The 14,256-nt window shown below is 34.1% G+C and overlaps 1 protein-coding gene and 1 pseudogene across 1 annotated transcript in view; one reads left to right on the forward strand and one right to left on the reverse strand.

Annotated features, from left to right (window-relative positions):
• Nucleotides 1-14,256, reverse strand: part of LOC125860955 (disease resistance protein UNI-like) — a 237,323-nt gene that overhangs the window by 50,692 nt on the left and 172,375 nt on the right. The gene's annotated exons all lie outside the window — the stretch shown is intronic.
• On the forward strand, nucleotides 3,509-4,546 carry LOC125860958 (rRNA 2'-O-methyltransferase fibrillarin 2-like; annotated as a pseudogene).

Here is a 14,256-nt window from a genome sequence, read left to right on the forward strand (position 1 = left end):
GTGACCTCAAGTTAATATCACAATCAACTATTTTCTAGATATTACTAATATATATTCAAGATCATTTTCTAGAAAGGAATGAAGTTGTCGTTATATATAGCAAAGAATATGCTAGGAATCAGTAGGCAGTGAATTATTAGTATTTGTCTTCCCTCTCTTCTTCCTTCTTCCCTAAGTTCCCTCATCTTCCTTCTTTATGTCATTACAGTCTTTCTTATTCTCCTTTCTAGTTGTTATATTATTACATTGTTACAAAACCTCTTCATTTCCGGGCAGTCATCAATATGCACTTCCTTGACAAATGGAAATTCAAGAGCATGTTCTGTCAGAAAGAAATGCGCCAGCTGGAAAAGGTACAATTCTTCCAACAGGGGAAATAAGGTCATGATTCTTTCTCCTTGTTGTTCCTCTTCTGTGATCACTTCTTCCATCAAGTCAAAATGAGAGCGAAAATGGAGAATTTGGTATGAAAATCAAATATCAAAGATGCAATGGAGAATGTGGTTGTTTTCTTCCAAGTAATCTATTCACTGAAATTTAGGTTTTGAGAATAAGAAGAGTGGGGTCAAAATGATAACATTACTTACATTTTAAAGTCTAATAATTCCATATAGTATACTTGTTCAGATAAATTAAGAACAAGTTTGTTGTTTACCTAACTTGTAAATTTTATATTCTCAACTACCTCTCTTGCTTGCTTTTATGACCACTAAAGCACTTTCCTTTTAAATTAACTTAATTTTCTCCTCCAATGAACACAAACCATGCGACTGCTTCAATAGATTGGCAATATATAAAGACTAAAGTGAGATTAAGGACCAGCTAAAAGTAATTAACAAGTCTTAAAGTAGTGGTAATGGCAGACATAGAAAGAAGAAAAAAGGGGAAAGTAATGGTTAGCTCTTGGTATTTTCCATCCCAGTTTCACACATATGAATAACGCTCTCAAATTTATTGAAGTGAATTATCACTTGTTGGATTAGTTACAGTAATTTGATCCCCAATAGATTTGGAACGATTTGGAAATATAGTTTATCATTTTTAGACATATATACTAGGACACTGCTTATATGCAAAAAATTGAATGAAAACACAAAGGCAGACACAAATATCATTAGATACACGATCAATTTAACAGAAAAGCGTATGGGAAAAACAGTTAACCATTTATCGAACTGCTAGAAATTAATATTATCCATTAGAACTTCAGCAGAGAATATTAGTAAGTCTACTACTATTGCGGAGTGAAGGAAGTACTGTATAACATCTTTTTCATAACTTTTATCTTCTCCCCTTTCGGAATGACGGTTGGAACATAATTCAGTGATGTGGTCACGAGGCACTATCCTCAGATAATAAGAGTTTAACAGTGTTCCTATATTGCCTTTTAAATCTTGTTTTATATAAAAACAAAAGGGATAATGCATGAGTACCTCTTACACTATGACCGAAATCCCAGAGACACACCTAAACTTAACTAAGATCCTATTACCCCTTAACTCATTTTTTTCGTATTTTTATGCACCTTTTGTGCTGATGTGGCACCTTCAACTACCCAAGTTGGTTGTGTTTGTCACACCCCGAGCCTACACCCTGGACGTGGCCGGCACTCGAAGACCATTGCTGGCCCCCAAGCAAACCCTTGGCCTAGCTTTCTTAACTCAGCGGAAACTTAACTCAACAGAATAACTCAATGCAATGAAAGGTTATAAAACAACCTAACTGATGCAGAACATGCCAAAAGGCAACTTGAGTCTCAAAATAGAATATTTATATATATACATAGATGAGAGAGTCAATACTAACTGACTGACTGACTGTCTGTCTATTTAGCCTCTAAAATATTGAGATGGATGTTGGGACAGACCCCGCAACATCCTAATAAAACAAAACTAAGAGAACAAAATAACCGAGTCCTCTGGAATGCAAAGAGGCTCACCACTGACTTTGGAGTGCTCAGCTGGATCAACGGCGTGCTGGATGTTGATCCTGGGTACCTATATCTGCATCATAATAAGATGCAGGCCAACTGACATCAGTACATTGAATGTACGAGTATGCGAGCTGGAAAGCTAAACAACAACTTAAGCTTGAAAGGAGTACAAAGGAACTCTTACCTTGGCTCTATTCAACTCATGAATAACCGAACTCAATATAAAGCAATAAGACACATGCAATATATATATAGCTTGCAAAACAGTGTAAAGAACCTAGTTCGTTAAGGATAAAGCAATAACAACTCAACTTTACTTATATAAAAGTATACAAGAAAATCAACCTCTAAGGAAGGGAAATCTGGGCCCTGAAAGTTCAAATCTGGTCCCAAATGAGCAACCGAGACCAGAAAAACCTAGTCGTCACTCGTCCTAGAAAGTGCCGTCGCTACTGGTCAATAAGGACGAGTTCAAAAAACTAGTCCCTGAATGGTTTTGAGACGAGAAAAAACTCTGGCTTTTAGGGACTACATATCTAGTCCCAAATAGACCATTGACATCTTGGTATTCATGTCGTTAAACCTCTTTTGCGACCTTCCGCAACCTAGTCCTAGTAACTCTTTAGAGACAAGTGTGACCTGGTCCTAGAATAGAGTTAGAGACCATTGACAATCTGCTCCTAGAATAGCTCTAGCGACCATAACAAATTGGTCCTAGAGTTGTTTTAGGGACGAACACCAACCTAGTCCTAAATTTGCTTTAAGGACGAGCATCATTTCAAGTCCTAGCTTATTCATTTGAGACGAGCAACAATTTTGGTCCCAGATTGACCTTTACAGACAGTCAATAATTATGGTCTCTAACTTGTCACCATTGATCCTACAACCATTGATATCACAAGAATCTAACAAATATCAAATTAATTACAACTAAAAATCTGGATACAAAAGATGATATAGAAAGGATTGCAGGGCGATAGAAATAAAAATTACAATTGATTACAATTAATTTGTGAGCATCACATGATGTAGGTTTCAATATTTGCTTAATCAACAAAAAAACTTTGATAACATTCAAGGGTTTCATAACATTCATAGCAAAGTAAGAATGAGTTAGTCCATCTTCTAAGCTAGTATCTTCACTGAAGAATGAACAAAAGTTGAACAAAAAATTTAAAGGTTTATCGTTGTCATGTGATATCCAAAAACATCTCTACAATATCTGCAAGAAATAAGAAAAAAAATCTATTAGAAAAACTTTCAGATACATCAATCAAGAATCCAACATTTATTTTAAAGAACCACACCTAATTACGTTTAGTAAAAAATTGAAATAAATGGATACGAAAGATAGCTTAAGAGACGAGCTAGATGAACAACAACTTGGCAGAAAAGTGTAAAACAGAGAAGTTGGCAGCAATGTTATGTTGCAGCTGTGCAGAAAATTTTACTGTTAAGCAGATATATACACCCGACACATACCAATAAGCCTCTCTAGGCGATTCAACATTACGGTTTATAGCTCTACTTGATAACTCTTCTCTGTTTCCATCAATTTACAGCAGCAGCAGCAGCATGGTTGCACCAACTAGATGTCGTGGTGGTGGTGCATTCAGGGGAGGTAGAGGAGATGGAGGAAGAGGAGGACAAGGTGGCAGAAGTGGTTTCAGTGGTGGAAGAGGGAGGTTTTGGAAATGGAGAAAGTGGGATGAAGCAAGGAGGTGGAAGAGGGGGTAGAGGAGACAGAGGTCGAAGAGGTGGAGGAAGGGGACGTGGAGGAATGAAGGGTGGTAGTAAGGTTGTGGTGGAGCCTCATAGACATGGAGGCGTGTTCATTGCTAAGGGCAAGGAAGGTGCTCTTTGTACTAAGAATTTGGTACCCGGTGAAGCTGTCTACAATGAAAAGAGAATCTCTATTCAGAATGAAGATGTAACAAAGGTTGAATACAGAGTGTGGAATCCTTTCCGTTCTAAGTTAGCAGCTGCAATTCTTGGAGGAGTTGATGACATCTGGATTAAACCAGGTGCTTGTGTCCTTTACCTTGGTGCTGCTTCAGAAAAACAGTATCTTATGTCTCAGACCTTATTAATCCTGATGGGGTTGTATATGCTGTTGAATTTTCTCACAGAAGTGGAAGGGACTTGGTTAACGTGGCTAAGAAACGTACTAATGTTATTCCCATTATCAAGGATGCTAGACACCCAGCCAAAAATAGAATGTTGGTTGGAATGGTGGATGTGATATTTTATGATATTGCTCAGCCTGATCAGGCAATAATTTTAGCTCTGAATGCATCATATTTCTTGAAAGCGGGGGGTCACTTTGTTATCTCAATCAAGGCAAATTGTATTGATTCAACAGTGCCAGCGGAAGCCGTATTTGCTCAGGAAGTGAAGAAGCTACAAGCCAAGCAGTTTAAACCAGTGGAGCAGGTTACTCTTGAACCTTTTGAAAGAGACCATGCTTGTGTTGTTGGTACCTATCGTGTACCAAAGAAGCTAAAGATTGCTGCCTAGAAAATTTAAGCTTATGATTTTTGTTAGTCAATGTTTTGTAGGAGGTTTGTTACAGACATTATTGACACTATTATATTTGATGAAAGTGTAATGGAAAAAAAAAAAAGTCTCTCTAGGCGCACGATAAATGTGAATTGTTATCTTGCGCATGGTGGCCGGAATGGCGAGAGGGAGGATGAGAAAAGCCAGTATCGAAAAGCCATTGATGGATTTTAAACAACAAGGAAAGAATGTGAACCAGAAAAAACCAACAGTTTGGTACGACTACGATATCAAAAGCACAACTGATAACACCAGAGGATGAGCTGAACTGTTTACAAACCCTACAATTTTGGAAGTTTTGACCCAGCTCGGATCCATCCAATTGCTGAAGGAGAGGAGATGGATATAGGGGTGAAATCACCTGTTAAGTTGAAACCAAATGAGGGTGAAGAAAATGGTATACATATGGCTGTTTGACGACTTCAGTTCTCTGATGCAGATTTGTGTGGAGATTTGTACAGAATTGTCTAAACATTAGAGAATTTTATAATGAATGTGTGGACGATGAGGGTTACTGTATATTGCACCTATTAATGAATGATGCACGATGAGGGTTACTGTATATTTCGGTTTGAATCTATTGAAGATAAGGATGCTGCAAGCAGGACCATACACATTCTTTAACTAGCCATTAATACTTCAAAATCCTAGAGGTTAGGAAATTTCTAAGGAATATGGATGAAACCATTGCAGAGGCTAAACAAAATACCCTGATTTATATGCTTCAAAGTGCACTTTTTTTATATCCATAACATTGATAGTTAAAAAAAAATAGTTTGGACGAGGGGAAAGCCAGCCAATGGAATAGTGGACTTTGCTACCTGAAAAGGCAAGGAGTGTCACTCCGAAGAGCAATGGAATAGAGATAAGTGGGAAGAGCCAGGGGTGCACATCGTCGAGCACAACAACATCAGTTCATAATACATCATTAGCTGAAGTGCTTATTTATGGCTATATTGACTTGGTACTGCTATTTGTAAAATGTCTGATTAGAAACAAGAAATCCCATTGATGTGAACCTATATTCATAGAAATGTCATGGCATGTTTCAAATCACAAGAGCCGCATGAAAAAGATTAACATATATTATACTATATGTTAGAAGCATGTAAATAAGAGTTGAAGGGGAAAAAAACTAAGATGACCATTAATTTTCTCATTTTTTACTCAAAGTATTGGCTGAGCTGTTTGGAACGTGCTTTCTAAGATATATATGGTAGTATTAAATTTGATTGTTTTGAACATTTATGAAAATGTGATTCTAGCTGAAATCCAGAAAGTGACTACTAATTTTGAAAAGACCATGTATACATGGGACTTGCAGAAGTAGCATGTAAGGCATAGGGAAACCCCTACTACACATCTGTATAGGTATGAACTGAAGCTAGGTAGTTGCCGAAGAAGGTTAGAGTCAAGGATCCTAAAGGAAGGGAAGTTGAGCAAGCAGTGACTTACGACTAGGTGAAGGAAAATGATACAATCAAGGCTCAAAAAGTAGATTCAGACAATCATGAGGGAACATAGCAGATCAACTGGACACAAGTTAAGCCGGATGAACAACAATTTGGTAGAACACGATAAAACAGAAAAGCTGGCATCAGTGTTGCAGCAGTGCAGAAAATTTAATTCATTAGGCATACCTGGAAACTTTCAGAAGTAAAATGCTCCTTCACATTCGATTAATGTAAAAGGTTACTTTAAGCTTTTGTCCAATTTCAAGTGAAGCAACTTCTTTGCACTTGTTGCTTCCTCGAACTTTTTTTACCTTTGCAAATAAGTTGTTACGATCCGATACACGCAATAGGGCTGAACTATAAGGTTAGAAAGAAAGAATTAAGAAACATAGAAATCACAATTTCAACCAGAACTACATGTTACAACCTAGAGAAGAAATAAAAAAAGAGAATGGTACTAAATAGTTGTTACTTGAATCTTCAATCAATACTAAAGAAAGAACTAAGAAAATTACAAATCACAATTTCCCACCAGAACTATATGTTACAACCTAGAGGAGCAATCAGAAAAGAGAATGTTATCCTATATTCATTGCTACAAGCTACGGAGTTTTATGTACTTTCTGAAACACATAATCGCTAGAACCACACATGGAGTTAGCCCCACAAAATTCATAAGACAAACTTTCTGGAACACAAAAATACCTCACATGTAGTTATAAGCCGCTGGAAATTCAAATAGAATTAAATTCGAATGCCAAATAAATCAATTTTGTTCTTTTCAGGTTCATCATGATGCTTCGCCTCTTTAAAGACGAAGCGACAAATATCACATGCCTATATTTCTCTTGCTTAATAAGTTATATGGCAAAGGTATGGACCTTATAGATACAATACATTTGTTTGCGAGTCTCACCTCCCCTAGTTAACAGAAGCATTACTATTATGTAAGTATATCTTACTTTAAAAGTTACATGTAAGAGGTCAACTTCTTATTTCCCTCGCAAAATATCAACATCGAAGAAAAAAATTAGTATATGTTCTTAGCGAAATAATTAGACTTTCCAAATAAAATATGCACTCTATAAAATAGATTGTATAATCTTCAGGCACATACAATAGTTAACAAAATTGAGTCACTATTAGAAACTCAACCCAATAATCTTTCACAGATTGTACATAAGAAAACAGATCAGATTAAAAAACTTTTAACCTATCTAATGTTAGAAAAGAGGAAGGACAAGAACAAGAGTAACTTAAATTAAACAATAAAAAATCCAAGTACTGTTTAAGGAATTCAAAACAATAGAAACTTTATTAGAAGAGTGGTCACAAAATCGAGTCACTATTAGAAACTCAACCCAATAATCATTCACAGATTGTACATAAGAAAACAGATCATATTAATAAGAAACTTTTAACCTATCTAATGTTAGAAAAGAGGAAGAACAAGAAGAAGAGTAACTTAAATAAAATAATAAAAAATCTATGTACAGTTGGAATTCGAAACAATAGAAACTTTATAAGAAGAACCAAATTACCTGTACGATCTGTTTCACCGAGCAGCTGAGCAGCAATTCTATACGATGAAGAAGACAAAGTTGCGATGGAAAGTACTTTGATGTTGAGATTGGCCGTGGACGTTGTAGATGAGAAGAACGATCGATTGTTGATGAAGAGATCGACTATATGCTGCTATAGGGAAGCTGCGACCAGCAACAAACAAAGAGTTTTTTTTTTTGCTTTTTACGTTTTGCTTTAGATTTTAGAAAAGAGGAGGGTTTTTCCTTTTTGGTTAAAAAAACCTAGCGCCTAAATTTTGGTGAAAAAAAACAAAAGTTTTTTTTAATACTTTAGTATTAAATTTTGGCTGAAAGTTGGGCGCTAAGTTTTTTAATTGAATTTGGGACCAGTTAATATGTTATTTAGGGACCGGATTAAGTATCTTCGCAATAGAATATACAAATAAGGACAGGAATATAATCTCGTCCCAATATATATATCTTTAGAGACGGGATTAGTAGCTCGTCCCTAAATGTTGGTCTTAAGTAACAGTTTTTCTTGTAGTGATATAACTTTTGTGGGAGGTTATTTAACCGACAACCACCACTATGAGCCCTAGTGATGATACAACGTTTTACCTCACGTTGCCTAAGGACCATCCTATACCTTGCCGTGATATAGGACCTTACTTTAACTTAGTGGATCCACTAGCTTAATCTTACGTGATCATCTAAAAAGAATGACCTGTTAAGTCCCACGTTGGCTACATGGTTCTTATGGAGAGTTAAGTTAATATGAACTCGCTTCCCCAATTCGGTGCTCAATACTACTCCCAAAAATACTTTGGCTCATAAGTGTTTTAAACACAAACTTCTTTAGTTTGAGATAATTGCTCAAAGTTTAGCTTAAAATCTCTTTTGGAATCGATGTTCCCTTTCTTGCTCAAATGTGAAAACATTTAAAAACTTCTTTGGGAATACTTAGTTCCCTAATGACTTTTGAGAAATGAACTTAACTCTATACTCTTGGCTTAACTTGAAACTCGATACTCTTTACTTGACTTGAAACTTGAGCCTTAAAAAAATGAAGTTAAAACATTTAATAAAGACTCTTGAAAAGCTTTAAAGACTTGCTTCTTAACTTCTAGACTTGACTTTTAACTTCACTTGACTTTGATCCTAACTTTCTTGAATTGAATTATGGATTCAAGGATTATGATTTGTGTCTGGAAAGACCTCACGATGTTTAGGAGTGATTTAGGACAGCTAAACTTAAGAAAATTTACAAAATTAAATTTTGAAAACAGTGGAGTCCGCGTCCTGTCCGCGACGCGGAGCAGATTTTTGTTCACAGAGGGAACAAGTCTGCGACACGGACTTGTTTCATGTAAGCAGCCCGACTTTTCTCCTTCATTTTTCCAACTCTAAACCCTCTTAACTTCAAAGGTTCTTTCCCCAAACACTTGGGATCATTAAAACCCTTAATATACAATAGATTCAACTCGGAATTACAACCGGAAACATGCACCAAACCAACAAGAAACTTCAACAACACAACCACAACTTCAACAAACACAACCACAAACTTCAACAAACATAACCAATCTTTTCTCGGAATTAAAACAAGTTTGGCGTGTGGGGGAATGAACCAACCCAACACTATGATCTCACATACCTTAATAGGGATCACCCCCGACGATATCCACAACGAAATCCTTGCTTGTTCTTCTCTTTCTCCTCTTCTTCTTCTCTTCACTCACAAACCCTCACTCACTCTTTCAAAAAGGGAAAAACTGATCTAAAAATCAGTCTAAATCCCTAATATATTTTTAAAAAGCCAAATATATATAGATAGCACTTCCAGGTTGGGACAAGANATAAAGAAATGCCCCAGCTTAGGCAGATTGGTAAGATTCAAATGTTCCAATCGGGGAAATAAGGTCATGATTCCTTCTCCTTTAGTTATCACTTCTTCCATTGATTGACAGTGTTGTATCCATAACAGTTGGAGATTCAGAAGACCTTTGGCCACTGATGGAGACATCAAGTTTCTCAATTTTCCACAATGCGATACATCCAATGATTGAAGTTTGGTGAAGTAGTCAGTTGGAAGTTGGTGAGAGCATAGAGCACTTATGCAGTTAGCCCCAATGCTATATAGCACTTTCAGATTGGGACAAGAAACCTGCAAACGTTCAAGTATCAAACTTTGTTGTAGATACATTGGAACAAAACACTAGGTCATAAGGTAAAATAGACTTTACGTAAGTAAATAGTAAAAGGTAAAATAGACTTTATGTAGGTCATAGGTCATAGAGCACTTATGCTGTCAGCCTCACTGATGTATCTCTTCTAGGTTGGGACAAGAAACCTACGAGCTTTGAAGTATCAAACATTGTTGCAGATAGAGCTATTTTTTTGAAAGCCGCATGACATTTTTGAATTTAAAGAAAGGAAACTTACATACATATACTATAAATAAAAAATATTTATCATTTATAGCAATAACATTTTTTTTTCACTTGATCATTTTTAATACATTTATAATAAAGTTTTAATATATATTACAAAGAACAATTTATTATTCACATATAATACAAGTTTTATTGATGGACAATACATTTGTCACACATTTTAATACATAATACAATGTGTCAACTTCTTACCAAACAAACATAATATATTTTTAAAATCAATTATAATACACATATATTACATACTTAATTCACTTTTAATACATATTGCAGATTTAACATAGTATTTCTATAAATGGTAATAAATAAAAAGTATCGCTAAAATCAATACTTATTATTAAAAAGGCACTCATTCAAGTAATTTTTTCTATTAAATCACTATTATAATATATTTTAATTAAATAAATATAAATTTATTAACGAAAAAGAAAATTATGCACAATATATTAGACTCAGTTAGTAACAATAGGAACATTTCCAGAAGAAACTACCAACAAAAAGAACATTTTTAGACCAAAGTATTGAGGACAAGAATATTTTTGGACTAAACTATAAATTGAGGTAATTTTTTATCATTTCACGTAATTTAAGGCATTATCGACCTTTTTTCAAAAAATAAATAATATCTTTTAATTGGAATAAGATTTGTTAAAAAAGAAAAGAAATAATATATTTATGCGGAAGAAGTATTTTTGTTTCAAGTAGTAACAATAGGAACATTTTCAGAGCAAACTATCAACGGCAAGAACATTTTCTGACCAAAGTATTGAGGGGAAGAATATTTTTGGACTAAACTATAAATTAAGGGGATTTTTTTTTTTATCATTTCATGTAACTTAAGGCATTATTGACCTTTTTTCAAAAAATAAATTACAATATAGCTACAAAAGAAATAGTCTAAAAATTTGTTCTTACTTTTTTCTTCTTCTCCATATCTATTTATTTTCACACTAAGAAAATGAAATAAGAATATGAAATTCAAATAATGATAAGTCAATAGATCTATATGGGATATATTTAAAATTTAAATTAACAGTTGATTAAAAGAAGTCACAAATATTCACATCAAATATAGCCCTATATGGATTTTTAAATAACAAATTTAAAAATTAATTTAAAATTATTTTTTCACTTGTTAGACAAAAAGGATATATCTAAGCAATAGACTTTGTTTAGGTAAACATCTTTAATGCTCAAGTAAAAGGTAACATTTTAGTGATAAGAAGCAAACCTTTTCATCAAAAAGAGGATTTGACCTCTGTTGTATCCATTTATTGATATCATCTACTTTCACCTCATCATCACATTTGAGAATCGGTGTACTCACAGATATTCCGTGTTGGACAAACGTCTTCATTTCAGGGCAGTCATAAATTATCACTTCCTTGAGAAATGGAAATTCAAGAGCATGTTCTGTCAGAAAGAAATGCCCCAGCTTAGGCAGATTCCAAAGCTTCAGCTCTTGCAATCGGGGAAATAAGGTCATGATTCCTTCTCCTTTAGTGATCACTTCTTCCATTGATTCACAATTTGTTATGCGTAACACTTGGAGATTCAGAAGACCTTTGGCCACTGATGGAGACATCAAGTTTCTTAATTTTCCACAATCTGATACTCTCAATGTTTGAAGTTTGGGGAAGTAGTCAGTTGGAAGTTGGTGAGACCAGAGAGCACTTATGCTGTCAGCCTTACTGATGTCTAGGTATTCCAGGTTGGGACAAGAAACCTGCGAGCTTTGAAGTATCAAACTTTGTCACAGATACAGTTGGAGCTATTGAGTGGAGAAGCCAAAAGTGCTTACACACATTTATTTATATATTTTTAAAAACCCAAATATATATATATATATATATATAAAAAAGTTGTATATGATCTCGTTTCATATTTAAAAAAAGTTTTTTAGTATGTCAAATACATTACGTAGTATTTTTTTTTTCCATTTAGGCTGGGTCTAGAAGGGTAAAAAAAGCGTGAGATAGTTTTTGAAAGACATATGACATTTTTGAAATTAAAAAATCACAATTATATATTTTTTAATTAAATAAATATAAATTTATTGACGAAAAGGAAAATTATGCACCATTTATTAGACGGTAGAGGTATATATGCATCATTTTTATTAACAAGAGGTATATTTGCCAAAATCACAAAGTTGAGCAGTATATTTGCGTATTTTCCCTTAATTCAATGAATAATTTAGGTTTCACTCATCTCCTTGTAAAATTTATCACAAATGCCCCATTTTTCTGCAAATATAAAAAATAAACGAAAAATGGTCTAAAATGCCTTTATTGTTACTTAATAAGGCAAAAATGTCATTTTTCAAATAAATATATTATTTATTTTCTTTTTGAACACATTCTTTTCCTAATGATATTTTTTTTATTAGCAAATGTTTATCCTACTTCAATTGGAAAAAAAAATAACACTAAAAATATTTCTTATTTTATTATAAATATCAAAATAAAAATTAATGGTTGATTTACTATGATCTTATAAATACGACATATATTATCAATATAAAGGGTACATTTTTTAATAGTTAAAGTAATTTTAAAATAAAGAAAATAAGAATAGAGTACTTAAAAGTAATATCTTTTAATAGGAATAAGATTTGTTTAAAAAGAAAAGAAATAATATGTTTATACTGAGAAATATATTTTTGACTCAGTTAGTAACAAGTGGAACATTTCCAGAACAAACTATCAACAGAAAGAACATTTTTGGACCAAAGTATTGAGGACAAGAACATTTTTGGACTAAACTATAAATTGAGGTCATTTTTTATCATTTCATGTAATTTACGGCACTATTGACCTTTTTTCAAAAAATAAATTACATTATAGCTGCCAAAATTAGTTCATACTTTTTTCTTCTTTTCTATATCTATTTATTTTCGCACTAAAAAAATGAAATAAGAATATGAAACTCAAATAATGATAAGTTAATAGATCTATAAGGGAATAAAACTTAAATTAACCGTAGAATAAAAAAAGTCACATCAAATATAGCCTTATATGGATTTTTTAAATAACAAATTAAAAAAAATTAAAATTATTTTTTCACTTGTTAGATATAAAGGATATATCTAAGCAATAGACTTTGTTTAAGTAAATATCTTTAATGCTCAAGTAAAAGGTAACATTTTTGTGATAAGAAGCAAACCTTTTCATCAAAAAGAGGATTTGAGTTGTTGGCTGTAGGCCTGAAATTCTGGAACGCAGGTAGTGCATATAAGCCCATTGTTTGTAATAGAGGGAACTCAATGCGCTCAACATTGTCACTGCAAATGTGAGTCAGGCATTCCAGAGATAGAAGCTGTAACTCATATAAATTGGGGAACTTGATTACTTCATGTGTCCTCTTCAATAAATGTGTCATTAAATCACATTTAGAGAGGTGGAGACATTTCAAGTTCTGAAATTCATTCAGCTGCAACTCAGTTAACACATTATTAGAGCCTTCCCCGGTTGAACGTATGCGTTCGCCTTCCTTCAACAGGTGGCAGATCCAATCACCCAATGGGGCAGTCTCCGTGACCTTTAAAGCAATAATCTTGTCGTATTCATCAAATCTTGAATTCCAATAACCCATTTCAAGAGTGTACCGTGTCAACTTGGAGGGAAGGCCAAGGTTACTGTACATCACATCACTCCAATCTTCTACTCCCACCATATGCAGTTCCTCCAATTGAGCTAGTTTTGATAACACCCCTCCTGAAATCCTTTTAAGTGTTCTACCCTCATTCCAAAACTCTAACCTAATTAGCTTGGTCAATTTTCCTATCTCCTCTGGCAGCTCATCTAACTCACAATCTCTTAGGCTGAGAATTTCTAATTCGACAAGTTCCCCAATAAAGGATATGTCATCCAATCTTAAATCACTCAGACACAGAGTCCTCAGACTTGACAACCTCCGAATGGATGCTGGAAAACGCAGAATGGACTCCTTAAATCTGAGTCCCCTCAGGCTCAAGACATTGAGGTTTCTCATTTCATCAAAAAAATTGTCCTGTAGCTTGAATGGATCTTCAAAACGGAGTTTCAACATTAAAAGCTTTAGTTTTGTGCAAATTATTGGTCTAGGATGCTCACCAAATTTATTTGCAACAATTGACATGTGACTGAAATGATCATAAGAAGTTTTTCTTGGAAACTCTTCCAAGTTAACATCGTGACTTACCATAAAGTTATGCTCTCCCTCAGACGCAATACTTATAGCCACATCACGGACCACATCATGCATTTTCACATGATTTTTGTCTGGACCTTGGGATAAGAAGAAACCATCTTTCAATATTTCTAATAGAAGACACATCCTATTTCTTGCTCCTT

This window comes from Solanum stenotomum, chromosome 3 (genome assembly GCF_019186545.1).
Source record: "Solanum stenotomum isolate F172 chromosome 3, ASM1918654v1, whole genome shotgun sequence".
NCBI classification, from domain to species: Eukaryota; Viridiplantae; Streptophyta; class Magnoliopsida; order Solanales; family Solanaceae; genus Solanum; species Solanum stenotomum.